At 50.9% G+C, this 26,203-nt stretch overlaps 1 protein-coding gene across 5 annotated transcripts in view; it reads left to right on the top strand.

Moving 5' to 3' along the window:
• The window catches only part of BMAL1 (basic helix-loop-helix ARNT like 1), a 108,786-nt gene that overhangs the window by 2,964 nt on the left and 79,619 nt on the right, over positions 1 to 26,203 (top strand). For 4 of the 5 annotated variants that reach the window (XM_062196474.1, XM_062196473.1, XM_062196472.1 and 1 more), the window contains exon 1: positions 944 to 1,049. The exons of the other annotated variant lie outside the window; for it this stretch is intronic. The gene's annotated coding sequence lies outside the window, so the exon portion shown is untranslated. Of the gene's footprint in view, positions 1 to 943; positions 1,050 to 26,203 lie in introns of those variants that run through there. 5 annotated transcript variants of the gene reach the window in all.

Genomic DNA, 26,203 nt, shown 5'->3' with positions numbered 1-26,203 from the left:
TTGTATTTTCTGTAACTTTCGTCCCGCCTAGCTCACTGGACAGCCTTTTGCAGTAGCTGGGGCTGCGTCTGGCACACAGCTGGTGGTCCCAAGCCGGCTCCTGCTCCGGCAAGGAAATGCAAGGACTTCGCTCCACGCCGGAGAATGACAGCCCCAGGGGGACGCCTGGAGGTCAGCTCCAAGGAAAAGAAAGTGAGAACGCTCGCAGCCCTGGGGGTGGAAGAGCCTTCGGGGACATGCCGAATGTCCTTTCCCTCGCTTGGGCTTTGGCAAACCAGGGGTTTTTAGGGAGGGTCTGGCAGTCTGCGTTCCTAAAATCAGTTTCCTAGATGGAGTTGGAGGGCGGGGAGCGAGGAGATGCTGCCCTGAGTCAGGCTGTCCCAGTGAAGAGGCGGCTGGAGGAGGGGCGAGCGCCGGGACCAGCCTGGGGCGAGAGGAGAGGGACCTCCCGAGCGAGCGAGCGAGCAGCCGGCCGCGGGCAGCTCGGTGTCCGGACCCGCAGTGGTCACGGCCAGTGGGAGACCTGAGGGGAGAGACAGAGGGCAGGGGCTCGGAAACCCGGAGAGACGCGCGGATTGGCCCTGTCCTCGGGGCGTGCGCTCCTCTGCGCCGCTTGATTGGTGGCGCGAAAGGAGCAGGTAAGTCGCACCCTCGCCGCCCCGCTATTGGTCAGCGGCCTCTCCAGCAGCCACACGACTGGCCGGCGGGCTGCCGAGTCGCGCGCCGATTGGCCAGCGGCGGCCCCTGAGCCCGGGCTCCCTTCGCGCGCTCCGATTGGCTGGCGGGAAGAGGCAGGTATCCGGGCTCCGCGGCTCCTCCATTGGTGGGCGGGGAAGGGGGGTTGGGCACAGCGATTGGTGGGCGGGGGGCCGGGCCTGGGCCGGCGGGGAGCGGATTGGTCGGAAAGTAGGTTAGTGGTGCGACATTTAGGGAAGGCAGAAAGTAGGTCAGGGACGGAGGTGCCTGTTTACCCGCGCCGGACTCGCCGCCGCCGCCGCCGCTGCCGCCGCAGGATCTGAGTGCGGGCGCCAGCGCTCCCGCGGGCCACGGTGAGTGTCGGCCGCTGCGGCTAGCGACGCGGCCCCGGGCGGCCATCGGGCCGTTAGCATGGGGGCAGGCGCGGCGCCCCCGCCACCGCCCGGGGCGCAGCCCGGCCTCGGGGAACCCTGCCCGACGTGCCCGCTGCCGGCCTTAAAGGGCCCGTGCCCTCTCCCTGCCCCCACCCGGGCCTCGGGGAGGCTGCGCCCCTTAAAGGCGCCGCGCTCCTCCGCCCCCAGCCTCCTCTTGGGCCGGAGCTGCGGGCCGAGGCGGGTAGGGGTGCGGGAGGTGCCCTTAAAGGAAAGAGCGAAGTGTCGGCTGCGGGTCGCGGGTCGCGGGAGTCCCCACCTTGGACATCGCTACCTGGCGGGGGGGAGGGGGCAGCCAGCTGCCCCTTAAAGGGACTGCTCTGCCCTTTGGGAGCGGTGAGCAGGCTGATGACAAGTCCCAGGATGGGTCCTCGGGGGTTCCCTGAGGGGACCATCCTTGGTAGCTGCCCCCAAGGGCATTGGACGAAGGATGCCGCCTCTACCCTTCCTCCTCCTCTCCACTTCCCTTTCGGGTGCCTGGGAGGTTGGGTGGGGGCGGGGAGGGCGTCTCCACGGGACTCGGGGAGTCCGAGCCCGCCCACCCCTTCAGCCGTGTCCCTAGGGCCATCCGCGGCCGGTGCTGCACCCGGGAATCCCCGGCCCAGCCTGGAGCTGACCGCAGCCGGTGAACTTTCCTCGGGCCTGTGCGGTCTGTGTCCTGGGTGGCCCGGGGAGGATCTCCCGCGGGTGCGCGAGCAGGTGTCGGACAGAGTGAGGGTGAGCTTGGTGCCCAGGCGTGGGCCTGCGGAAGGCCCGGGAGCCCCGGAGCCCGGCGGAGGGGAGTGCGCAGCGAGCGGGCTCGGGCTCCGGCTTTGACAGGTGTCGGGGAAGCGAAAGGTGCCCGCTCGCGCCCGTCGGGGTTGGCCTCCCAGACAACTCGGGTTTGCTCTGAGGATGAAGTTCCAGGGAGAGATGAATGTGATCTGGGGGGACGTGTGGTCCCCGGGGTCGCGCGGCTGGCGAGCGCCGGCGAGGGAGGGCCGCGTGGGGTCTGTCACGGAGTTGGTGCGGGCCGGCCGCGTCGCCCCTCCGCTCCCTTGCCTGGTTCCCGGTCGCCTGGTGTGGTCGTTTGGCGCTTGCCGGTCGGTCTCTCCTGCCTTCTTACATTGCTGCGACTCAGCGAGGAATCATTAGCCAAGTTTTGTCATAATGCTTCTAGAAATCAGATTCGATATTTATGAAGAAGCGTTTCTTGCCAGTAACCCCGTTTCCAGGATCTTCGTTTTTCAAAAATCCGAACGAGCTTGCCTGTTAGGTGCGTCTCCTGTCCCACAGGCTTGTGTGTCATTTGTCCTGCGGATATCTGCTGCCGTTTCCCTCCCCACCTTTAATCTATTTTTATGTGGCAACTATTATTTTAATTCTTCTGGTCCCATTGATACCAGGATCTGTCAATTTGGGTTGGTGGAGTTTTTAATTAATGTGCCCGTTGAATCATGAGTTTAAAATAATCACCGCTGCTCCTGAACAGTTTTGAATAATCTCGTGCTCCCTGTGCTGCAAGCAAGAGTTTAAAAAAATTACTGCTGTTAAATTTGATTATGGTGTCAATGAAATTCGAAAATATTTTTTTAAAAAATACAAAATTTGATGTTTTCATTTGTACTTTAATCCTGAGTTCACTTTATCAATTCTTTAAAAACGGTTTGTTGAACGCATTTAGAAGGCTTGGAAATTTCCTGGATGGGGTTTTAAATTGTCAGCATTATCTCAAGCTGGGGCTCTCGAGGTGTTTTGGTTTTTATTGTGAGGTAGCCACAGAATAGTCATATTGATTTAAAAGGATAGTTAAATTTGTATGTTATTCTCCCTCCCACCAACCCCTAAAGTTTAAAAGGGGAGAGAGAAGAGCAGGGGTAGTTGGAAGACCACTGACTTGGGATTTTGGAGGTAGACATCCTGGTTCTAGCCCAGGCTTGGATGTTCATGGCTGTGCTACCTAGGACAAGTGCCTAAACCTTTCTGGGTTCTGTTTGCCTCTATTGGAAAGTCAGACAGTTGAACCAGGTGAGCCCACATGTTCCTTCTGCTCAAAAGGTGTTAGTCACTAAGTGTTTAATCCATTGGAATTCAGGTTGGTATTTACCTCCCGGAACCTCCAGAATATGAGCCAAAGCCCTATTTTCACAGGAAAGTTAAGCAGATCAACAGATGGCGTTTTGCAGGATCCATTTCAGATGATTTATAAAATGCTGGCTACCCTAGTATCTCTGCTATTTGCAAACGACATGTGCATGCCTCGGGGCTGGACAGGAAAGTGGCCGTGCTTTCAGATCGATCCCTCCGTACCAGCGCTCTCCCTGGACTTGGTTTACTAGGAGATGGACAAGCCCTGTAGAAAGACATGGTTACCTTAATAAAACACAGGAATGTGTAAACATGAAATACTGAATATTTGTTTGCCATCCGTCTGTGAGCTTTCTTTCATTTGTGATTCCTTTATTGACTCTCACTATGGTAGGAGAAAGCATTTCAGAAACCGTTCCTGCCCCTTGCAGTGTTCTAGTTACAGAAAACGATTTGGGTTGGCATCGTGCTAGCTAACGTAGGCACTGGCAGGGAAGTAGAACTTCCTCTCGAGAGCTGAGGTGCAGCACGGGGCACGGAGACGCAGGCACAGCATCCTGCTCCGCAGCCCTGTCTCTCCCCACCGTGACTCGGACTTGCCCAAGACACTCTCCCTGACTTTCTCCTCCTCTCACCTGCTCTGACCTGAGCTCCTTCAGCCTCTCTTCCTTCCCACAGCAGTGTCCCTTGCTTTCCCTATTGTCCTCTCCTGTCTTCCGGGTTCAGAGAACGCAAGTGGATCTCCCCCGCCCCGGCCATTCCCTCTTCTTGGGCTCTCATTGTGGGCAAGAGCTGGGACTCTGGTGCTAAAAGGGTCTGGGACTTGGGTTCAGGCTGTGTGGCCTTGGACAAGTGCTTGACTTCTCTGTGCTGTAATGACGGCATCTGCCTCATGGAGTCCTGGTGTGGATTAAGGTGATGGTGCTTGTAGAATGCCTGCCACACAGGAAGCCCGTCCTCACAGCCGGCTGCCACCCTCCCTCCCTCCTCTGCCAGGGTCCTTTCTCAGAACATCCTGTGTGCTCCTTGTCCCTAGCCTTCCCTACCACCCTCTCCATTTAGGAGAGGAAGACTCAGCCCTGCTGTGGGCCTGCTGTGCGCGGGGCAGTCTACATGTGTATGCGCCGGGTACCCCCAAGTCTGTGTGTGTGTGTGTCTCTGCCCTCCTGCCAGCCTCTCGCAGAGCTGTGAGCATGTGCCTCCTCCACACTCATCTTCTTTCCCCTTGTCCTCCAGCTTCTCTGTCTACCACCCTTCATGTTTTCTCCAAAGCCTTTCCAGTCTTAAGCCTCAGGGTCCCATTCAATGCTTGTCCTCGGCCCCTTTGCAGTGTTTGCCTCGCCTGTCTTTCCTCCTTCAAGTCCATCCTCCTCCAGCCTCTAGGTCATGCTGCTTCCTAGATTGTCCTGCAGCCCTTGGAGGGAGATGTGTGTGCGAGCCCTGGCTTGTTCACACTGGTCTCTTGACTGGGGGGAGGGGAGTCTGGGCCATCCCCCCGGTTTTAGCTGCTAGCAGGTCAGGTCCATCATAGATGGTAATGGCAGCTGGTAGCCGGCATTTGTGTTCTTGGGGTTTCAGGTTTGCAGGCTCCTTGCAAGCTCTCTCCTGTTGAACCCTTCTGTCACCCTGGAGCCTATAACCCTTCACTGCCACCCCCTCTCCCCTGCCCTGACACACACACACACACACACACACAGTGCTCTATGATGTAGAGTGCAGACTTCACATCCTAACTGTTCTTTATGTGGCCTCAGAGCCTGTGGGTGAGGTGCTTTGCTCTCGGTCTTCGTGGTCCCCTCTACAAAACTGGGATCCTAGTAGTCCCTCCCTCGCAGAGCTGTGCTATGGCTTAAATGAGGGGAAACATGGAAAAGAAACGGAGCTCTACTCGCAGCACGCAGCAGACACGGAAGGAATGCTGGTCGTGGCATTGCTGCCCCTTGTTGCCTGGCCCAGGCTCCTTGGCCCCATGTGTTCTCCACTTCAGCCTGCCCGTCTGCCAGAGCTTGCTGTGAGCCCCAGACTGAGCAGTGCAGCTGAAGGGCTCTCCCTTTGCCGCACCCTCCCAGTCCTCTCACCCCCCACCTCCCCATCATCATGTGTCCAAATCCTGTGCTTTCAAGAGCCAGCTTGGGTGCTTACTGCTTAAGGAAATACTATTTCATGTTTGCTCCTCTTCCCACGCCTGGCAGCAGTGCCCCTGGCCCTTGACCCAGTTCTGATTCTCTTAGGTTCTGCTACATTCTCTCTGGTGTTGAGTTGTCCTTAGGAATGTGTCCTGTACTCACTCAGGCTGAGCACTTTGGGATGTGGTCATCCTGGCTGTCCCCAAATGACAGGCACAGGGAGCTGTGAAGATGTGTTTGTCCAGTGTACATCTCATTCAAGGGCTGGAGGAGGAGAGAGAGGATGGGCGCTCAGGGAATGAGCATGTGGGGGAAAAGATGGATGTGTGCTGTGGGGGGTGGGTGGAGGCGGGAGAGGAGGGATGCCACGGGGCCATGAGTGGCCGTGGTGGTGGGTGGTTAGGTTTCCGTGGAAGCAGGGTTCAAGTTGGGACTTAACCTCTGAGGGAGATGAGCTTTGATAAGCTTTAGTCATCTTGGCTTCAAGGGAACGTTGAGTGCTGGCATAGAATGGATCATGGTTTTCACTTGAGTACGTGCCGTCCTTTTGAATAGTAGAAGCCCATGTGCACTCTGCCTGGGTAAAGGAGGAAACGGATGTCCTCTAACTTAATAGTCTGCCTAATACTGTCCCTGCTGGGTTTTGTGTATGCCGAGTAGAACATTTACATGTGATCCTTCCTTTAACAGCTGCTCGAAATGTGTGACCTGGGCAGACTAGTTAGCTGCTTGGGGTCTGCTTGACTTCATCTGCAAAATGGGAATCATAGTGATTATAACTGCCGCTAACATTTATGGAGCGCTTTCCACGTGCCAGAAAATATATTAGTCACCTCGGGCTTGTTAACTCAGGTCTACCCCGTGAGGTAGGTCCTCTTATGATCCTTATTTTACAAGTGAGGTGGTTCTGTCAACTGCCCAAGGTCATTGAGCTGGTATGGGGTGTGGCAAGGGTTGTGCCCCAGGGACCTCCGGAGGCTTCTCCCACACAGGGCAGTTGGTGCCTGCTGGGAGGAAGCCCTGTGTGATACCCTTCCCGTAATGGGCCCCACACCAGGCCCGGAGCCTGCTGGGCCCCCGGTGGCTGGGAACCGGTCTTACTGTCCACATAGCGCGTGTACCTCCTTTACCGCAGGACGGATGCCCTCTGCAGTGCAGCGTGAGGCCACCCCTTTGAGTGGTACCCTAGTGGCAGCTGCAGAGGCTTGTGGCTGCTTGTCACAAACTGCCCTGCTTGTCTGTCTCTCTTGCTTCCTCCTGCCTTTCTGTGGCTTGGCTTTGCCACCAGCCCTGTGTGGCTCAGGTAGGTCCTTGGGTGAGATGCACTTCCAGATCTGCTCCCACAAAGCCACCTGCAGAGCTCTCACTGTGGGGGAGACCTTGCCCAGTCTCTCCCCTTGGTCCTCCTCTCCCTGGCTCCTTACCCTCAAAGACCTGAAGTCCACCCATAGCCTCGGGGTGTGTGTGTGTGTGCGCGCACATGCACATGTGTGTATGTGTATTTTTTAATGCCAGTTGTTCTGTGAATACATGCAGATGGTGAAGGAAACATTGTTTTATGTCAAGAACCTGTTACATAAAAATGTGTTATATAATGTTCAAATATATACTGCACAGTGAAATTAGATGCCACTTCTTTTTTTCAAAGAATAAAAAGCTAATGAACACTGGCTATCCTGAATGTGTTTGCTCTGTCTCAGATTTGGAGAGTGTGAGGGTGTGGACAGATGTACTCTGCTCTCAGCTGTTGGGTTGAACTCTGCTGTATTCCTCGTAGGGGAGTTGACCTGAAGCTGCCATGGGCACTGCTTCCAGTGCGAATCCTGAATCTCCGGGATTCGGCTTCGTGGGAAGGGACCCTCCTTGAGCTCTTGCTCACTTAACTCTCTCTCCTGTCTCAGCAGTGGAAAGAAGCTCTTTGTCCCTATACCTAGACTGCCAAGGTTATCGTGTCACCAACTTTCAGCTCTGCTTTGTACTTTCAAATCTTCCCACATGATGTGGCCAGCTTTGCTTCTAACAGCCCTGTTGTTGGGGGCATGCGGTTGACACCCCTCTGTCCAGACTCCCAGGCTTTCCAAGGTTGGGCCCCACTCTCTGTTTCTAGCCCTGCTTCCCTCTTCCCCACCATGCCCTCCTCGCCAACTCCCATTCGCAGATGTAGCCTCAAGCCAGAGGTTCAGTTCTGCTGGTCGCCCTCTGCCCTCCCAGGCCACATTTTCTCTCTTGCTGTTCTGCTTTGCTTAAGCTGTTCCCTTGACCTAAGTAATTTCTCTTCCTTGTGTCTGTGTCCCTTGAATGTCACTTCTTTGTGCCATCTCCTCTGATGACATTTACCCTATTTGCTTTTTCTCCTGTGGTTTTTTTTTTTTAAGACTTATTTATTTGAAAGGCAGACTTGTAGGGGTGGGGGGAGATATCAATCTTCCATCTACTGGTTCACTCCCAAATGGCTGCAACAGCTGGAGTTAGGCTGATTTGAAGCCAGGGGCCAGGAGCTTTTTCCAGGTCTCCCACGCAGGTGCAGGGGCCCAATGACTTAGGCCATCTTCTGCTTTCCCAGGCCATTGCAGGGAGCTGGATTGGAAGAAGAGCAGCTGGGACTTGCAACTGTATGCATATGGCATGCCAGCATTGCAGGCCGCAGCTTTACCCACTATACCACAGTGCTGGTCCCTTTCTTTTGCAGTTAAAAAAAAAAAAATAAACATTCTGATTGCCAACCATTCATTCAGAAGCACTGATACTTCACAATCAGCAAATCGCCATGTGCTACCTAATTGGTATGAGGTATGGCCAACCCTCTCATTTTCTAGTCGTGCCCTGATTAATTATGTTGTCCTCACTCCCCACCCTCCAGTTCTGCTCATTGAGTGAAGTTGACTGAACGCTCACCATGTGCAGAACACCATTCTGGGCACTGAGGTTGTAGCAGAACACAAACAGAGGCTGGGGAGGAAGAAGCAGGAGATAAACCAGTCTGTTAACTCTTGATTCTGCTGGCGCTAGGAAAGAAGTCAAATAACGTAAAACTGTAGTGAAAATGAATGGTGGCAGGAGGTTGCTTTCACTGGGTAATCAGGGGTGACTTCTCTGTGGAGGTGGCATTTGAGCTCAGCTCTGGGATGATTTGAGAAAAAATAGTCCAGGAAGAAGGAACAGCAGGTGCAAAGGCCCTGAGATTGGAAATAATGTGGTGTTTTTGAGAAATGTTAGGGAGGCAAGCAAGGCTGGATTTTGAGCTCCATGTGTACAGATGTTTTCTTCCTTTTACCTTCTCTGTAACCCTGAGTTCTGTGTCAGGCCATGTAAGTACTTGCATATAGAATTAGAGCATTTGTCCTTGGTTATATATAGTATAAATAGTGGTTTACTGCAACCTGATCAAAGGCTTTTAATAAGTCCTAATACATTGTACGCATTGTTGAATATAAAATGAAGGGTTTAAAGAGTTTTCTCCTAAGTACATTCCTAGAATGTGTCACCAGCTACTGCTGCTTTAGTAGTGCTCAGTGCAGAGCTTCAGCTCTCAGAATTCTGTGTTCCATGCACAGCCTTCTTAAAAGCAGGTTTGGTGCCAGAAGTTGATTTGTAAGGCAGTCAGTGGAAGCTTGGAAAACATTTTCCTACATAAAGAAACTAAACAGTGATTTGCTTCCCAAGTGAGCCCACAAAGCCACGTGGTGGCGGCTGTACCTGAAACCATACTGTTTGGAACTAAGCCATTAGTGGCATTAATTAGGCGTCGTGTTGCTGGGTCCACTTCCTCTACACAGCGTCACAGGTCACTTGCTATTAGCATTAGGGGGACCCGGGTACCTCAGCCACTTCTATTTCTGCTGTCCATCACAAAGTTCTTTAAAGGCAGTTTTGACCTGCATGCCACTAAGATTTGGTTTCAGTTGTCATAGATGAGACAGTCGTGCAGAGATTGGGGAAAACCCTGGTGTGGAAAGGGGGAGAGTCCCTTGCTCTGGTCTTGGCCCAGGCACTGATTGACGGGGTAACTTTGAGTAAAGCTGGCTTCACTGAACTTTGATGTCCCAGGCCTTTCCTGACCATAAAGTCCTCTGTCTTCTCACCATAACAGGAAAATCTACTTCATTGTTCAAACCTGCCCTCAAATGGCCTCTCATTTGTTCTTGACAAAGTATATGGCATGCAAATAATGAGGAAGTGAAGAAGTTCCTGTGTGTAGTGCTCAACAGTTATGCTTTCAGTATGAACCCTGATTTTCATCTGCTATCTTTCTTGATGAGTTCAAAGAAATTTTGTCCTAGAACTTTAGGTCCAGATAAGAGTCTGTGTTCTTGGCCAACTTATCTTCCATATAATTATGAAAATCACTTTTTTCTTTTTAACTCTTAGGGATAAAAATGGTGACTGTGGTTTGTTTGCTTATGAAATACACTTCCAAGTGTCCTTAGGGAGTGGAATGAGTTTGCAGGAGGGAGCAGAGCTGAAAGAGTGTGGGATCAAAAACAACTTTAAATGTTAAATGCAAAGCTATTTTCAGTATCCTGCTGGAGGAAAAAAAAAATCTTTTTTTCAAGGCTTCAGAAGACAGAAGAAGTTTCTGCTCTAGACAGAAAGAAGCCGGAGGTTTTGCAGTGGGGAGAACTACCTGATCATGTAACCAGCTGCCTGTCCCTCGTGTCCCACCTCTGAGTTTTGTTTCGGGCATCCTGAGCCACATGTGCCACTTGAGAGGTGTGATATTTAAATGACGTTAGTGGCAGAGCTCAGCTGGCAGTGTCGAAATGACTTAGGTGCGGAGAGCGATGCTGCACACTTCCCAGTGGATTCTAGACAATCGATGCTTTGTTGGGAGTGACAGAGCACTGTCAGGGATGCCTGTAGCTGGTCACTCGTGAATGAGATGTCCCATTTTCCCCCACCTCTTACTTGAAGCCACAGCCAGCAGTGTGGTGCAAGAAGCTGTTGCTTTGTGGGCTTCACTTTGGAGTTAGAGGGTGCCATTCCTCCTAGCCTTCCACCATAACTGCTGAAAAGCAAGCAGGAGTGTGTTCCCTGCTGTATGCCCACCAACTAAGACAGCGCCTACACAGAGTAGTCCCCCCATCTACAAACACTTGTTTATTCATTCAGAGAGTGAATTCAGCCTTGGGGAAGCCTCAACCTTCCCTTACCTGCTAGCAGGAGAGGCCCTTGGACTTGGCCTCGTAATTTGGAGTTTAACTTAACATTTCCTTTTGACAGGTATGTTTTTCTTATTCTGTGAGTTGGCTAGATACTGCTATCTTTTATGATGATGATGAGTTAACTGGCCATGGCTCTCCCTGCCCTGCTGATGTTCATCTTTATGCTATCTTTAATTGGCTCCAAAGTACAACAAATCAATAGCTAAGCCACATCAGCTAAAAGGAAACTTATTGCATATTTATTTGGGCATAGGTACTAAATGTTTGTTTATTTAGTCAACAAATATCTGAAGGGTCACATGCCAGGCACCATGCCAGGCTCAGATGAGCAGAAATAATTGTGATCAAGAAGACCAGACCTAGAAGAACAGAAATACAAGGATGCGTTAAAAAGTTAATGGAAAGTGGAATTAAAAGTTAAAAATTATTTTGGTGCAAACAGGCTTTGAAAGCCATGCACACGCATTGCTGTTGTGCCCAAGGAGCCTGCAGCTTTCTCCATATGAAGATGATGATCCCAGGCCACATACAGTGCCAGTGAAGTGGTCTAGATGATAAGGGTTTGCTACAGGAACTGAGAGAGCAGAGAGATCCTTGTATCACAGAAGAGAGGAGGTGCTATGGAAGTGGTCAGGTTTCACTCTGACTTTAAGGATGCATAGGATTTAGATTCATAGGCAAGGAAGGGAAGGGTGCCTCCCAGGAGTGGATGGGTGAGAACAAATCATAATTAATTTTTTCTGTATTGATTTATTTACTTGATTAACCTGACATTGTGGTGTAATGGGTAAAGCTGCCTGCCACCTATGACCCCAGCATCCCATATGGGTGCCACTTGGAGATCTGGCTGCCTCCACCCAGCTCCCTGCTAATGTGCCTGGAAGGAAGCAAAGGGTGGCACAAGTACTTGGGCCCCTGAACCCACATAGGAGACCTGGAGGTGGCTCCTGGCTTCGGCCTGGCCTAGCCCCTGCTGTTGTGGCCATTTAGGGAGTGAACCAGCAGATGGAAGAGCTCTCTTTCTCTCTCTCTGTCACTGTTGCTTGCTCGCTTGCTCTTTCTCTAACTAACTCACTCTAACTCTCTAACTATAAATAATTTTATTTATTTGAAAGGGAGAGAGGGAGGGAGGGAGGGAGGGAGAGAGAGAAAGAGAGAGAGAGAGAGAGAGAGACACCTTTCATCTGCCAGTTCTCGCCCCAAATAGCAGCAATGGCCAGGACTGGTCCAGGCCAAAGCCAGGAGTCTGGAGGTCCACCTGGGTTTCCCACGTGGGTGGCAGGGGCCCAAGTCCTTGGGGCATCTTCTGCTTTCCCAGGCACATTAGCAGGAGCCAGATCAAAAGTGGAGCAGATGAGCCTAGAACTGTTACTCCAGTAAGGTATTCTGGTATTGCAGGTAGCAACTTAGCCTGCTGTGCTACTGTGTTGGCACCAACAAATCATAATTAAAAGCATGGAGGTAGGGATACCAGTTTGCCTTCAGGGACACAGCCTTGCCTGGAATGGAAAGTTCTTAAATATGGTGGGAATTTAAGTATGGGATATTATTAAAGGCCCAGGCCCAAAGCCTGTCATTTCTGATGATATTGCTTATTGCGTGCACGTGTGTGTGTGTGTGTGTGTGGAAAAATACCTGTTTTTCCTAGGAAGAACTGCAATCTAGGAGTCAGATAACCTGCATATAATGTATATATACAAGAGAGAGTGTTCTTACAATGTTCTTAGCATTTCACATGTATTATCTAATTTAATTCTTATAAAACCCCCCACAAAGGAGGTGCTATCATTGTAGTTATTATAGAAATGGAAAAATAGAGGCAGAGTGATCCTAGGGTCATGTGGCTAATGAGTGGTAGATTGAAAGCTAGGCCGTGGAGGCAGATTTGGCCTTGATTGGGGGTTTTGGGTCGTGAGCTGGGAGTGGGCAATGCTCTCGTTAGCCCATCCCTTCATTGTGCGGTTGAGGATGCTCAGCAAGGTTAAATGGCAAGTCGAGGTTTACCAAGCGAGGGAGATACAGGGAGGTAGTGGGGAGCTCCTGGAATTGCTTGATTATGATGATGATTTTAGGGGTGTGAACGCTGCTCCTAAAGAATTAATGCAGTGTTAGTGTTCCAGGTGGTTTGAAGCAAATGCAGCAGAGACGTGATAGGAAACCACTAGACAAACCGAAGCAGAGAGCGAGAGGAAGTCCAAAGTGAGAATTAATTGTCAATTATGCTAATGGGCGTGGCCACCAGTCACCTTTAGATTTCCAGAGTGCGTGGAGCATCTGCCCTGTGAGTGGTTTCAAGTGTGGGAATCTGCACTGTACTGTGACCGAGATAATAATAATGCCATTATGGAAGTGCATTTTCTAGAAAGAGCGCCTTCATTCTGGGAGTCAGAAAACCTGCATTCCAGGCTGCTCCACTAATTAATCACCATATAGTCTAAGCTAAATCATAAAATGTCTCAAACTGAGTCTGATTCTTTATCTGTGGAACAGGTGTAACGATTCTTGTCCAGCCCCTTCCAGTGCTAGTCTGATGCTTGAGTGAGATGAGGGGAGAAGAGGGTTTTTGAAGCTGCGACATTGCTGCCAGGCTTCAGGGAGCAGCAGTGCAGCTTTAATAACTAGGGCAGCCTGGCCTTTGCAGGAAGATCCTGGAAGGGCCAGAAGGAAGTTCCTCTACCTCCAGGGCACAGATAGGGATGTGGCGCTGTCCACCAGATGGGTGCTGACAGGCATCAGTTTGCTGGATACAACCATGTTTCAAAGATTATGTATTTCACCCCAGAGATGGGGAGCAGCCAAGTTCGGGCATGGGTGGGAGGGCTAAGCACAGATATCCATGTGAATCTTTTCTTCTGCATGGGCATATGGTGATGGGCAGCTGTGAACCAGAAAAACAAGTGTCAAGAGTCTAGCCAGCTGGCCAGTCTGGCGTTCTTGGATGTTTCACCTATCCCGAGGCATTAGGCAGAAAGCCAAAGGAACTTTGATTAGCCTAGGGGATTAATGGGTGAGCTAGTGTGCTGTCCAGGTTACAAAGCCTGTAGCCAAGCCGTGCGTGGAGATCTGCCAAATCTTCACTTTTGTCAGCACTACATATGCATTTATTATTATTGTTACAGTACCCAATCTTTGACTGTTGACCATATGCTAAGAACTGTGCTAAGTGCATCCTTGCCGATTTAATCCTTGCAGTGTCCTTGCATGGTGGGCAGCCTCAGCCCCACCTTGTGGCTAGGGAGCCTGGGACTCGGATCATGCACTATAAATAGAAAAGCCTTGATTCAAACCCAGTACCATCTCATTCCAGAGCCTGTATTCAAAACTGCTACGATCTTCTTCCTCCCTTTTCCTGCACCCCACATGCTTCCTTGTCTCTGGTTTTGACAGCTTAGTGTATCTTGGGAATGCACTTCTTGTTGATGGATGTGTCTCCATGGAGTGGCCTCAGCTTGCTATAGCTCTCTCTCCTTCACAGCTTGTGACTGACGTCCTTGCCAGCTGCTTTGTGGCCAGTGAGCAAATAGACGCTTGAGATGAATGCAACAGAAAGATAACTTTTAGGAACTAATGCACATGGGGGAGTTTTAAAGACAGCAAAAGAGATGGTTCTGGATCAGTTTTTCAGGGTGCCTGAGGAGCTTGTCATCTGCTCAAAGTTTGCCTGATGATGTTTGACAAAGTGTCCCCCCTGATCCTGTTAGCAATACTACTTAACGTTCCTGTGTGATTTGTGAAGAAGGTTTCATGTTTAGACTTCACCACCATATGAGACAGGTGTTAGGACATCCCCTTTTGTGGGCTGGGACATAACCTAGAAGATTAAACAACTGTCCAGGGTTCCAGTGGCAGAGCCAGGACTTAATTATTGCTTTTTCTGACTTCAACTTCTACTTTGTACCCAAGTGTCCTCTTTGCTGTCCCTATTGAAGATGTTCTTAAATGTTGGGGTTTACTGTATTCGGGAGTCCACAGGAAATCCTAGAGTCAAATACGTTATTCTCTACATTGTTACTTAATCAGGGTTCACATTATATACTATAATTGTAGAGTACCAAGCCAGCTCACATGATTGGTAGTTAGTTGAGTTTAATTAATCTGCACTTATTTTGTGTGGTACAGAATACACACATACATGGACTTCAGAAAGTTCATGGAGGCCTGCGCCGCAGATCACTAGGCTAATCCTCCACCTGCAGTACCAGCACCCCAGTTCTAGTCCCGGTTGGGGTGCTGGATTCTGTCCTGGTTGCTCCTCTTCCAGTCCAGCTCTCTACTGTGGCCTGGGAAGGCAGTGGAGGATGGCCCAAGTGCTTGGGCCCTGCATGGGAGACCAGGAGGAAGCACTTGGCTCCTGGCTTTGGATCCCCGCAGCATGCCAGCAGCAGCACATCAGCTGTAGCGGCCATTTGGGGGGGTGAACCAATTTAAGGAAGACCTTTCTTTCTTTCTTTCTTTCTTTTTTTTTTTTTGACAGGCAGAGTGGATAGTGAGAGAGAGAGAGACAGAGAGAAAGGTCTTCCTTTTTGCCGTTGGTTCACCCTCCAATGGCCGCTGCAGCTGGTGCACTGCGGCCGGTGCATCATGCTGATCTGAAGCCAGGAGCCAGGTGCTTCTCCTGGTCTCCCATGCGGGTGCAGGGCCCAAGCACTTGGGCCATCCTCCACTGCACTCCTGGGCCATAGCAGAGAGCTGGCCTGGAAGAGGGGCAACCAGGACAGAATCCGGTGCCCCAACCGGGGCTAGAACCCGGTGTGCCGGCGCTGCAAGGTGGAGAATTAGCCTGTTGAGCCACGGCGCCGGCCAGGGAGACCTTTCTACCTCTCTCTGTCACTGTCTAACTCTGCCTGTCAAAAAAAAAAAAAGTTCATGGAAAATGTGATACACAAGATAGCATGGGGTCTCTGCATATATGACCCCAACAGTTGATACCCAATGATGCCCCAGGTGGCACATCCCAACCTTGTCATGAAATCAGTAAGCCATTGTCTTTGTGCAAGAAAATAAACTTTTAATTCTGTCTTTTATAAACTTTTGAAATGAGCTTGTATCTTTTGTGTATATTATTGGTCCCACAGCCCTCCTAACTTTAGAAGACCTAAGACTTTTACAAGGTGATAAAACACGGAGTGGATATAATTTCTTTAAAAAGTTGACCATTGAGTTCTTGGCCAGGAGCACAAGGTCCTATTACAGTACTGTTTCCATGGAGACAACAGCCTTGACTCCCATCATTTCCAGTGTCCGTGCCTTTTCTAGGATTAGAGTGAACTGCTGAAAGCGAAGGACTGGTCGTGGTTGTCAGCTAAAGCTCTCTGGCCTGCTGTTTCTGTAGGAGGCTGATTTTCTCTGCTGGAGCCTTTCAGTTTTTCCCATGACCAGAACATAAATTGTCTTTGAGATCCTGGTGGTTTCAGTTTTTTTTTTTTTTAAGTTTTCCATGAAATAAAACCGAGTGGAACACTTTCTTACGTGGTTTTGAATACCCGCTTTAGAATACTTAACTGGTGCAACAGTTTTGCTAGAAGGATGTGGAACTGGTCTCGTTGAAACTTCTTGTATTGGTCAGGATTCAGGGCAGTTTGCTCTGGTAACAAGCCCTGCAGGCACAGTGGCTGCAAGAAGGTATAGGCGGCTTTCTCTCTCGTGTACCAGTCCAGAGGATGGTGGTCCAGACTGGCATCTTCAACCGTGACTTCCCCGTGATGGCTGAAGGGAGACGCTTCAGTTTATCATTTCCTAGGGGGAAAGAGTCAGGGGATGCACAGTCAGTTTAAGGGGGAAGACCTGGAAGAAGCACATTCCCTTTTACCAGTAGCCAGCACTTAGTTCTGTGGCTACATAGGAGGTTGGGAAATATCGTTAGTTGAGAAGCCACAAGTCCTGCAAAATCTGTTTTCAAGGGTGGGAGAGAGAATGACTGTTGGGGGAAGCAGTCAGTCTGTTACACGTGGTTGCAACGGGAGGAGGGTATAAGTAGGGTTTGAAGCTGGTGCCAACGTAGGTGGGAAGAGTCAAGATGAGGCAGCCACACAGAAACCAGAACATGCACAGCCATCCAGGGGTCAGGGCAGCTCATTGCCAAGGACTAAGCAGGCAGAGAGCACTCAGACGTTGTGGGGAATATGAATAACCCAAATGCCATGAAGTTGTCTGTCAGAGGAAATTCACCAGTGTTAGTGGTGCAGTAGAAAGAGCCCTGGACCAGGTGTCAGAAGGCCCAGGTTTGAGTCCAGCCCTATCACTTCATAACCTAGGGCAAAACACTCCATTTTGAATATTTGATCACCTAGAAAATGGGAGTTGCAGTGGTGGCCTTTTCTGCCTCCCAGGCTTAGTGTGCGGCTAATGGATGGGGAAATATTCTGCGAACTGCAGCTCCATGGAAACAGGCACAGTGGCTGTGCTATTCAGCCTGTGTTCCCAGCACCCAGCCCAGTGCCTGGCTCAGGCATATTGGCTGAATGAAATAGTACAAGAGGCAGAAAACAGAGTACGTGGTATCAAGGAGACTTTGATCCTGGGCAGTCTTTTCTACTGAGCAGAACGGGTCTGCTGTATGCTGGTCAAGACCTTGGGTCTACAGGTGAAACCAGGCACCCCTTGAGGACGTGGGTGGATGGCAGGGCAGCAGCTGGGGAACACAGGACATAATATGTCCTTGGTAAGGTCATTTGCTTACTGCAGTGCATGGGTGACACAATGCAGCAGTATAAGAGGTGGAGTCCATGGATGTGAACTAATGGTTTTGAAATGAGTGGGTTCACTAGCAGATTGGAAGAGAAAACCTTCTCAACATGACACACTTGATTTCTTGCTTCAAAATCGTGAGATGCAGTTTATAAGATTCTTTTGTTGATTTGGGGAAAAATGTATAAGTTCAAGGCAGTATTTATTGGATGATGTGATACATAGGTAAGAGGATACAAGAGAATCTTAATTTTTCTATCATGGGCCATTCTATTCTAGCTATAGTTTTTTATTTTTCCTCTTGGTGGTGGGAAATGAGAGTAGTAGAATAATCAGCTTTGTTGTATTTTAACTTCATGCAGAGTTTCTATTCATTTTGTTTTTTAATCTTATTCTCTAAGGGCGAGTGTCTTTTCTTGGAACTCTTGGAATATTCCACTTTCTTGGAGAACTTTCTGGGAGTGCTTTTAGATTAACTGTACTAGGAGAAAAGCAGGGATTGAAATTGCATGCCCAGTGTGCTCCCAGCTCGTTTAAATCTCCCTCCTGGAAGGAGGGGAATGCCCCCAGATATTCACAGCGGTTCTCAGTTGGCAGAATTAGAAGTGATTTTTATTCTTGGCTCCTTTTCTGTGGTTTCCTATTTTTCAACCCATGAGTGGGTATTATTTTTATAATCATAAAAGGGTAGTTAAAAGTTCTACAATGGCTGGTACCATGGCTCACTAGGCTAATCCTCCGCCTGTGGCGCTGGCACCCTGGGTTCTAGTGCCGGTCAGGGCGCCGGATTCTGTCCCAGTTGCTCCTCTTCCAGTCCAGCTCTCTGCTGTGGCCCAGGAGTGCAGTGGAGGATGGCCCAGGTGCTTGGGCCCTTCACCTTCATGGGAGACCAGGAGGAAGCACCTGGCTCCTGGCTTCGGATCGGCGCAGTGATGGCCGTAGTGGCCATTTAGGGGGTGAACCAAAGGAAGGAAGACCTCTCTCTCTGTCTCTCTCTCTCACTGTCTAACTCTGCCTGTCTAAAAAAAAAGTTAGTTCCACAAATTAATATTCTTGAGCCCAATCAAGAAGTTTAAATTTTGGCAGCCTGGCTTGGGCTGTTAACTCTCTTGTTATCTCAGTCCTATCTAGATTCTTTTCTGATGGAGGCCTTAAGAAACTTGTTATTTCATGGATGCTGTCCTGGAAACTAGCGAGCTAAGGGCTACAGTGGGCTAGGAAAGATGTCCCAAGTACTCCTTCCTGGACCTGGACTAGCCTCGATTACTGTGACTTACGGAAACGGCTTTTGTGGCTTCCATGTTCACTGTGTGAACCTTTCTTCCTTTATTCCGCACCCATAAGTACCCTGGGGCCACTGCCTCTGTTCTCCTGGGCTTGGATGACCTTACCCTTGGCTCTCTGAGGCCTTTCCGTTTCTGATGTTCTCTGTTCACGTTCATGACTCCCTGGATTTGGCTGCAGGTTCTTTGCCCACATTGTCATAGACTGGGAAGAGTACATTGTGCTCTCCTTTTCCCCCTGTGCTGCTTCCCCTTCCTGGTCCTCACTGCTCAGGCAAGTGGCCAGAGCAGTGCTTCTGGGACTGGGTGAAGAGGAGGGGCCAGGACTGCAGGGAAGGGCTGGGGGCACTGAGCTGGCAGCAGCACCTTGGAGAAGGCACTGGGCACCCGCCGCTTCTGGCAGGGCAGCTAGATATGGCTCATGAGGATGACTGCGTGGCGCTGGAAGCCACGTGCTCCCCTGTTGAGGTCCTGCAGGGAGGCAGCCTGTGTTCCAGAGGCCGGCTGGGGGTGCAGTGATGAGCAAGACAGGCTGACCTTGGTTGTTATGGACCTTTCATTCTTGGAGATATAGACAATTAACAGGCAGATCCATTAAGAAGGTGCCACAGGCTTAAGAGTGGCTCCTGGGATGATGATAAGGTGTCTTAGTGCAATGGACTAGATGGATCTACATTGAGATAGAACCCAGGTGTCTTTATTTCAAAGCCTAGTCCTCCTTCTTCTTACTGTTTTTTTTTTTTTAAATGATTTACTTAATTGAAAGCCAGAACTACAAAGAGAAAGAGAGAGAAACAAGAAAGAGACACTCCATCCATTGGTTCACTCCCCAGATGGCCACAATGGCCAGAGCGGGGCCAGGCTGAACCCAGGAGCCTCTGCCAGGTCTCCCACATGCGTGCGGGGGACTAAGCTTCTGGACCACCCTCCTCTGCCTTCCCAGGCACATTAGTAGGGAGCTGGATCAGAAATGGAGCAGCCGGAACACGAACTTTGCCCATATGGGATCTGGCATTGCAAGTGGCAGCTCAATCTGCTACACTACAACACCAGCCCCAGAGCCTAGTTGTTCCATGTCCCCTGGACTTTGTGGTGGGGAGAGATGAGATGGAGATCTCTCAGGAAGGCTGAGCTTCTCCCGTTTAGCCAGCCTGGTCCAGGTCAGGGCCTTCAGGCAGAGAACCAAAGCTGAGGGCATGAGCTAGGGGCTGGCTCTCGTGGCTGCTGTGCTCTCCATCTCTGGACAACTTCAGGTGCATCGCTGTGTTTGCTGCAGAGTGGTGAGCTTATTTGCACATGCCAGTCCAGATGTTCGCAGGCTGCCGCTTTGCCTAAAGCTGAGCTGGTATTTTCACCCCTATTCTTTCAACTTCTGATGAGATTAAGCATCTTGATGTCCCTCCAGCTAAGCTGTTGGGTTGGTACCTTCCATGAATTTTTTTTAAAGATTGATTTATTTATTCGAAGGCAGAGTTGCAGAGAAGCAGATAGAGAGAGAGGTCTTCCGTCTGCTGGTTCACTCCCCCCCGCAATGGCTAGAGCTGCGCCAATCCGAAGCCAGGAGCTGGGAGCTTCTTCCAAGTCTCCCATGCGAGTGCAGGAGCCCAAGGACTTGGGCCGTCTTCTACTGCTTTCCCAGGCCACAGCAGAGAGCTGGATCAGAAGTGGAGCAGCCAGGACTCGAACTGGCGCCCGTGTGGGATGCCAGCACTGCAGGTGGCTCCTTTACCCGTAAGCTACAGCGCCGGCTCCCCATGAATTATTTTTAACTAATTCCTCCTCACCTCTCCATCACCCAGCTCTGCCCAGCCCTTACCTGGTAGCTCAGAGTCTGTCCTTTGCATACACTGAGAATATCTTTGCCTTGTTGCCCTTTATGAAACTTTTTATTTTTTAAGCCCTTGCCCGTCAATATTCACAAGACTTTTGTGCATTGCTGTGTGCTAGGCTTCAGACCACCCAGAAAAGCATGGTGTCCGTCAAGCAAGGGATTTCCCTGGGCACCCTTGTGGGATCTTTCTTCATGTTAACCTCCTGTCTGCTCTAGGAGACTTGGCCGTTTGTCCTGTTTTTCACGTCCCCTGTTTCTGGAAACCCTCAATTCCCTGGAGATTCAGAACCTTTCTCCTGCAAACATAAATGATGAAGCTTTTCTAACCCTTCTCTTCCCATCCTCCTTTTCAGAACTTGTCTCATGCCTGTTTGATGCAGTTTGGAGGAACAAGTTCTTGCCCCCGAAAGGATCTGGGGCTCCATTTGGCTTTCAGAGCTGCCTTCCCTCCTCCCCACCCAGGGACTGGGACTTTTAATCTGAGTGCAGGTCTTTCATGCAGTGGTCATCTCCTATACCCTCCAGGACCCCCCAGGAAGACTCTGTTACTAAGTGCAGTCTCGTGGGCCACAGGAGCGTGTTGCTATTCCCATTCTTTTGGTTATGACTCTCCTCTAAAAATGTATCTGCAGGGATGGGCATCTGGCCTGGCAGTTACGATGCCGTCATTCCATGTCCGAGTCCCAGCTCTAGCTCCCACGTTCAGCTTCCCGCCAGTGAGACTCTAAAAAGCAGCAAGTGATAGCTCAAGCAATGGGTCCCTGCCATCCATGTGGGAGACCTGTATTGAGTTGCTGGCCAGGCCAACCCTGGTCGCTGTGGGCATTTGGGGAGTGAACCACTGGATGGTAGCTCTTGGTCTGCCTCTCTCTACCTCTCAAAGGTATACACACACACACACACGTACACATACTCCTTGAATGTATATATGAGGGTACTTAAAAAAGTCATGGAAGATGGAGTTAGAAGGTGAGCTTATTTTGGTGCAAAATTTTTGAAATTCATACACGGTTTTTTCATAATACACATTTCCATGAACTTTTTCAGGACCCCCATTTGTGTATGTATTTCCCCTAACTCAGTGGGCCTGGAGTTGGCATTGATTGTTTGGGAGATGTACACTTTTTGTTCCAAATAGTCCCTGAAGGGAATATCATTATGTTCTTAGAATTGTATTTACAAATCATAATGAATCTGTTAAAAGCTAATTAAATTTTTTTTGAAAATTCAAAAAAATAAAAATCCTAAAAAAAAAAAAAAAAAAAGTATTCCCTGGATCAAATGGGTAAAGTGTTTTGTTTCAGCTTTGATTTCATAGTTTTCCCCAGTTTGAGAGATGGCTTTTGGGGTTCCCTGTGCCTTAAATTCACAGACGAGATGCTCAGACCTAGGGTTTTCTGTGCTGCCCTGTGGCTCTGCTGGGCTTCAGTGGCCTGGCCACTGCCTCCTCCCTGTGCAAGTGCTGCTTGGCCTAAGGGTGCCACAGCTCCTGTTAGGAGTGTGACCTCGCTGTCATTACAGCCCGCGTGTGTCTGCAGGCCTACACCTAGGCACCCCAGCCTGCTGGGGTAAGGGACTTTATTAAGGCAACAACACTGACTTGAAAGTTGCCCCTCGGTCGTGGGAGCGGCCCTCTGCTCTCCCCTGGTGCGTGCTGACTGCCAGCACGGTGGCCAGGCCTTGGGCTGAGCCGCTCTTGGCGGTGGCCCTCTGCTCAGGGAAGAAGGAAGAAGCAGGATCCTCTCCCCTGTCGTAAGGCAGGACAAGACTGGGTAAGGCCATGGCAACGCAGGAGTGGCTACAATGGCCAGACTTGGGTCAGACTGAAACCAAGAGCCTGGAAGGAGTTCCAGGTCTCTTCCATGGGTAGCAGGGCCCAAGGACTTGGGCCATCTTCTCTTGCTTTCCCCTGCACATTATCAGGGAGAAGAATCAAAAGTGGAGCAGCCAGGACTTGAACCAGCACCCATGTGGGGCCAGCATTGCAGGCGGTGGCTTAACCACTGTGCCCCAACACTGGCCACTGACCTCAGTCTCTTGATTCTCTGTGAGAGAATGATCAGTGAATCTGCTTTGTGAGGATGAAGCAACACAGTTGAGTGTGATCATTATGGTAGCCTCCAAAGCGGTGTCCTGCTTCCAGCCTTGACCTGTTACTGAGTACTCTCTGCCCAGTGATCCTATGACTGGGGAGGGAGGGGGCTCAGATCAGGACAGGACTCGGCTTCGAACCCTCTCAACAGTAACTTCACGTCTCCCTAGGAGGAAAAGCTGAACATTCCCATGGTGTTTCTCTGACCTCATCTCCCACCCCCCGGCCACGTGTGTGGCTGATCAGGTTGGGTTCTGCGCAGCTCAGTGTGATGTGTGTGAGTGGTGCCTGTCTGACTTACACAGTACACCACTCATGCCACTGCACACGCTAGTCCTTGCTGCTCCGCTCCAGCCACAGCGGGGCCCTTGCAGTTCTTCAGATAGCTGCTTGTTGGAGCTCTTCCCACTGGCTGCCCACTCTGCTTGGCACCTTCTCCCCGGAGATGTCCCGAATGTCTGTGGGTCACCTTCTTCAGGTCTTGCTCAGATGTCACCCAGCTGAGAAATGTGCTGCCGAGCCCACCGTCCCTACGTGTCTCCTCTTCTCCTTTTCTGCTTCATTTTCCCTCTTTGCACTTTGACCGCGGGCACACTCTGCCCCTTACTTATTGTCTTTTTTCAGCAGCATGTGAGCTCTGTAAGGACGGGTACTCGTGTTTCTATTGTTCTCTGATCTGCTGTGGTGTCTAGGATGGTGCCTGGCAGTAAGGGCTCAATGAAGCGCGAGTGAACGAGTCTGGCTCAAAGCAGGTGAAGTACTAGGCACAACGCTTAGCACACCGCGAGCACCCAACCCATGTTGGCTGTCATTTTTCCTGTGGTCGTGAATCATCCTGCAGGGAGTAGCCCGGACGTGGCTTTCTCTGAGCCCTCCCCAGCCCCTTTTCAGGTTGACAACGTCCGCTGCCTTTCCGCCCGTTGCTCCTCGTTCCTCCGGGCCCTCTGTCTCTGCCTGACGTTTAAGTCCATGGGGCTCATCGCTGCGCTTCCCCTGCTCCACTCTGGATTCCTGCAGGGCGAAGACTGGCCTGTTCAGATTTGTACCTCAGGCGCCCAGCACCCACCCCACTTGGCACACAGTAGGAGCTTTAGGAAGTGTTTGGTGCGGGCAGCTGCAGAGAGCTGTTTCACCCATTAGTACCCTTCCAGGGTCTCTAGGTCCAGTCTCACTGCCTCATGTTCATGCCCCCCACCCCCAGAGGGGCCTCCAGAGAGACTTTGAGGACCACTCAAATGACAGAGCCTCTAATGGAGTGCTTAGGGCACGTCCCGGGGACAAGAGTCCGTTGGCTGACAGCATCTGGGTGGACCTGGTTGTTCCACTTAGGACAGTATGGTCCTCTGGCCACTCCAGCTTAAGGAGTCTTTCAAGGGACACGGTACGAGACTAAAGTGTTTAGAAGTAGCCAGGGGGCCAGCTCTGTGACATAGTGGGTAAAGCCGCCACCTGCAGTGCCGGCAACCCATATGGACGCTGGTTCTAGTCCTGGCTGCTCCACTTCCAATCTAGCTCTCTGCTATGGCCTGGGAAAGCAGTGGAAGATGGTCCAAGTGCTTGGGCCCCTGCACCCATGTGGGAGACCTGGAGAAAGCTCTTGGCTCGGATCAGAGCAGCTCCAGCCGTTGGGGCCAATTGGGAAGTGAACCAGTAGATGAAAGACCTCTCTCTCTTCTCTCTCTCTGCCTCTCCTTGTCTCTCTGTGCAACTCTGGCTTTCAAGTAAATAAATAAATTAAAAAAAAAAAAGTAGCCAGGAAGAAGGGCAGCAGGAGAAGATGGTTGAGCTGGCCCTTAAGTATGAGGGGGGTGCACTGCTTCTTGGGTGGTCTCAGGAGCAGGACAGCAGCCCTGCCCAGTCTGGGAAGAAGTGAGAGCCCTGTGAGGCACAGGGAAGTAGGCGGTTTGGAAGAAGAGCGAGGACTGTTAATGCCAGGGCAACGATTGTGACCTCTTCTGTCTGGCAGGGGGGGTCCACGTCGGGGACTCTGTGGGAGGAGGTAGGAATCCAGGGGACCAGGAAGGTGGAGGGGAGCTCTCATGTCCCCTTCCAGAGGAAGGACTGTCCCGGGGAACTTGCCTGGGGCTCACGCAGGCCGTGCTCTAAGAGACCAGCATGGATACACTCGGGGCAGCAGTGTGTCCAAGGGACAGAGCAGGCGGAGGCCTCAGTGTCCTGGGGGTTCAGGTGAGAGGGCGAGCAAGCTGACCTGCCTGGGGTCAGGATCAGCCTCGGAGCCACCAGTGACCACACCGTGGAGAGGAGAGCGTGGCATTGCGTGTCTGAGAGTTTTGCAGATTGTTCTCTGATTCTGCAGACCTGGGGGGTGGGGGGCAATCCCCATGCCCCTCGCCTGTGCTGGGACAGAATTCCTGGGAAGGTCTGGGCTTCATGGAGCCTCTCCAGCTCCTGTGCCACGCTCCTAAGCTGCTCCCTGCTCTGTGTCCATGTTCTCCTTTTCCTGGGGCTCCTGCACTCGCTCTTATCCTGTTCCCTGAGATTTCCTCTTAGCTTTGCGCTAACTTGCCTTGCATCTAACCTCAAACCTTGAACCTAACCTGCCCCAGCCAGACCCCCTCCCCCCAGCACAAATATGTGAGTTCCTACCATTCCCAACGTCTTCACTCGCAATGTCTGCTCAGCCTTCCTCTGGGGTCCCTGAGCTTCTCCCAGGCATCCTTCAGACAGCTGCATGATATTCTATCAAGAGAATGTCTCCAGTAAGCCATGAGCTTGTTAGGCTGCATCTAGATTGCTTCTAATTTTTGCCCTTTCAGCTGATGCTGCATTAAGCCATCGTTGTGTATAACAGAATCATTTCATTAGGTTGGCGTTTATCTAGCTAATGGCAGTGGCCCAAGATTTAATAGAGAATCAGAATTTCTTTTTTTTTTTGAGAAGAATGTCGTGAGGATATATTAAAAATGTATCTCATGTGCAGGGAAGCAGTCCTTTTTGTGTTCTTCATGAATGAAGAAGCAGGGTTACAATAATGTGAAATTAGCTGTGAGTGAAAGACCGCTTGTGTACAAGCGGTTCACAGCTCGTCTGTTCCAAAGCGTGCAGAGGAGCCAATACCGCCTCATGAGGAGCAACCTACCTGTGCAGACTGAACAGTTCTCTACCCCTGCGTCTGAGGCTTTGATTAAAACAGTAACAGAATAAACAGTGAGCCCTTCTTACGGTAGTTTTTGAAATGCCCTGAAACAAAAGTAAATAGGATTTTTGAGAAAAGAAAAAAAAAAAAAAAACATGTCTCCTCAAGCAAGAGTGAGCCTGTCGGGAGGTGCTCTTAGCCCTGCAAGCAGTTTGCAAGCTTGCTGCAAAGGTTGGGCTTCCTGTTGGCCATTCAGAAGCGGCTAGAATGAAGCTGACAGTCAGACAGTGCCAGCTTGGTCCCTGCTGGTTTGGAGCCTGTGGATCTGGCTCTGGTTGGCTGTAGGTAAGAGGGAGGCTGCCCTGACCTGCTGGTTTGTTGCTTTTATCAGTCCCTGGTTGTTACGTAGACCCTGCATAGCAGTTGCAAACAGCAACTGGTTCCCAGCCCTCCCTGCTACAGGGCTTGATGCAGTGACTTGGGTGAGACAGAGCTCAATCCACCCTTGCTTCTCAGGGGCTCCCTGCCTGGGAGTGGGAAGAGCAAAACAAGTTGAAGTCTGATGGTTTTCTAAGGGATACTAAGACAAGGGCCCTGGGAGAAGTCAGCGCTGTTAGAGAAGGGAGAAATTCTATCTCATGGAGGGGAGACAGGACCAGGGGAATCAAGAAAGGTTTTGGGAGGGGGCTGCTTTTGTCAGTGCCTGAAGGACAGGCTGAAGTGGAGGCTGG

This window comes from Lepus europaeus, chromosome 7 (assembly GCF_033115175.1).
Source record: "Lepus europaeus isolate LE1 chromosome 7, mLepTim1.pri, whole genome shotgun sequence".
NCBI lineage: Eukaryota > Metazoa > Chordata > Mammalia > Lagomorpha > Leporidae > Lepus > Lepus europaeus.
The sequence above is the reverse complement of the archived record's forward strand: the minus strand, read 5'-3'. Positions and strand labels throughout refer to the sequence as shown.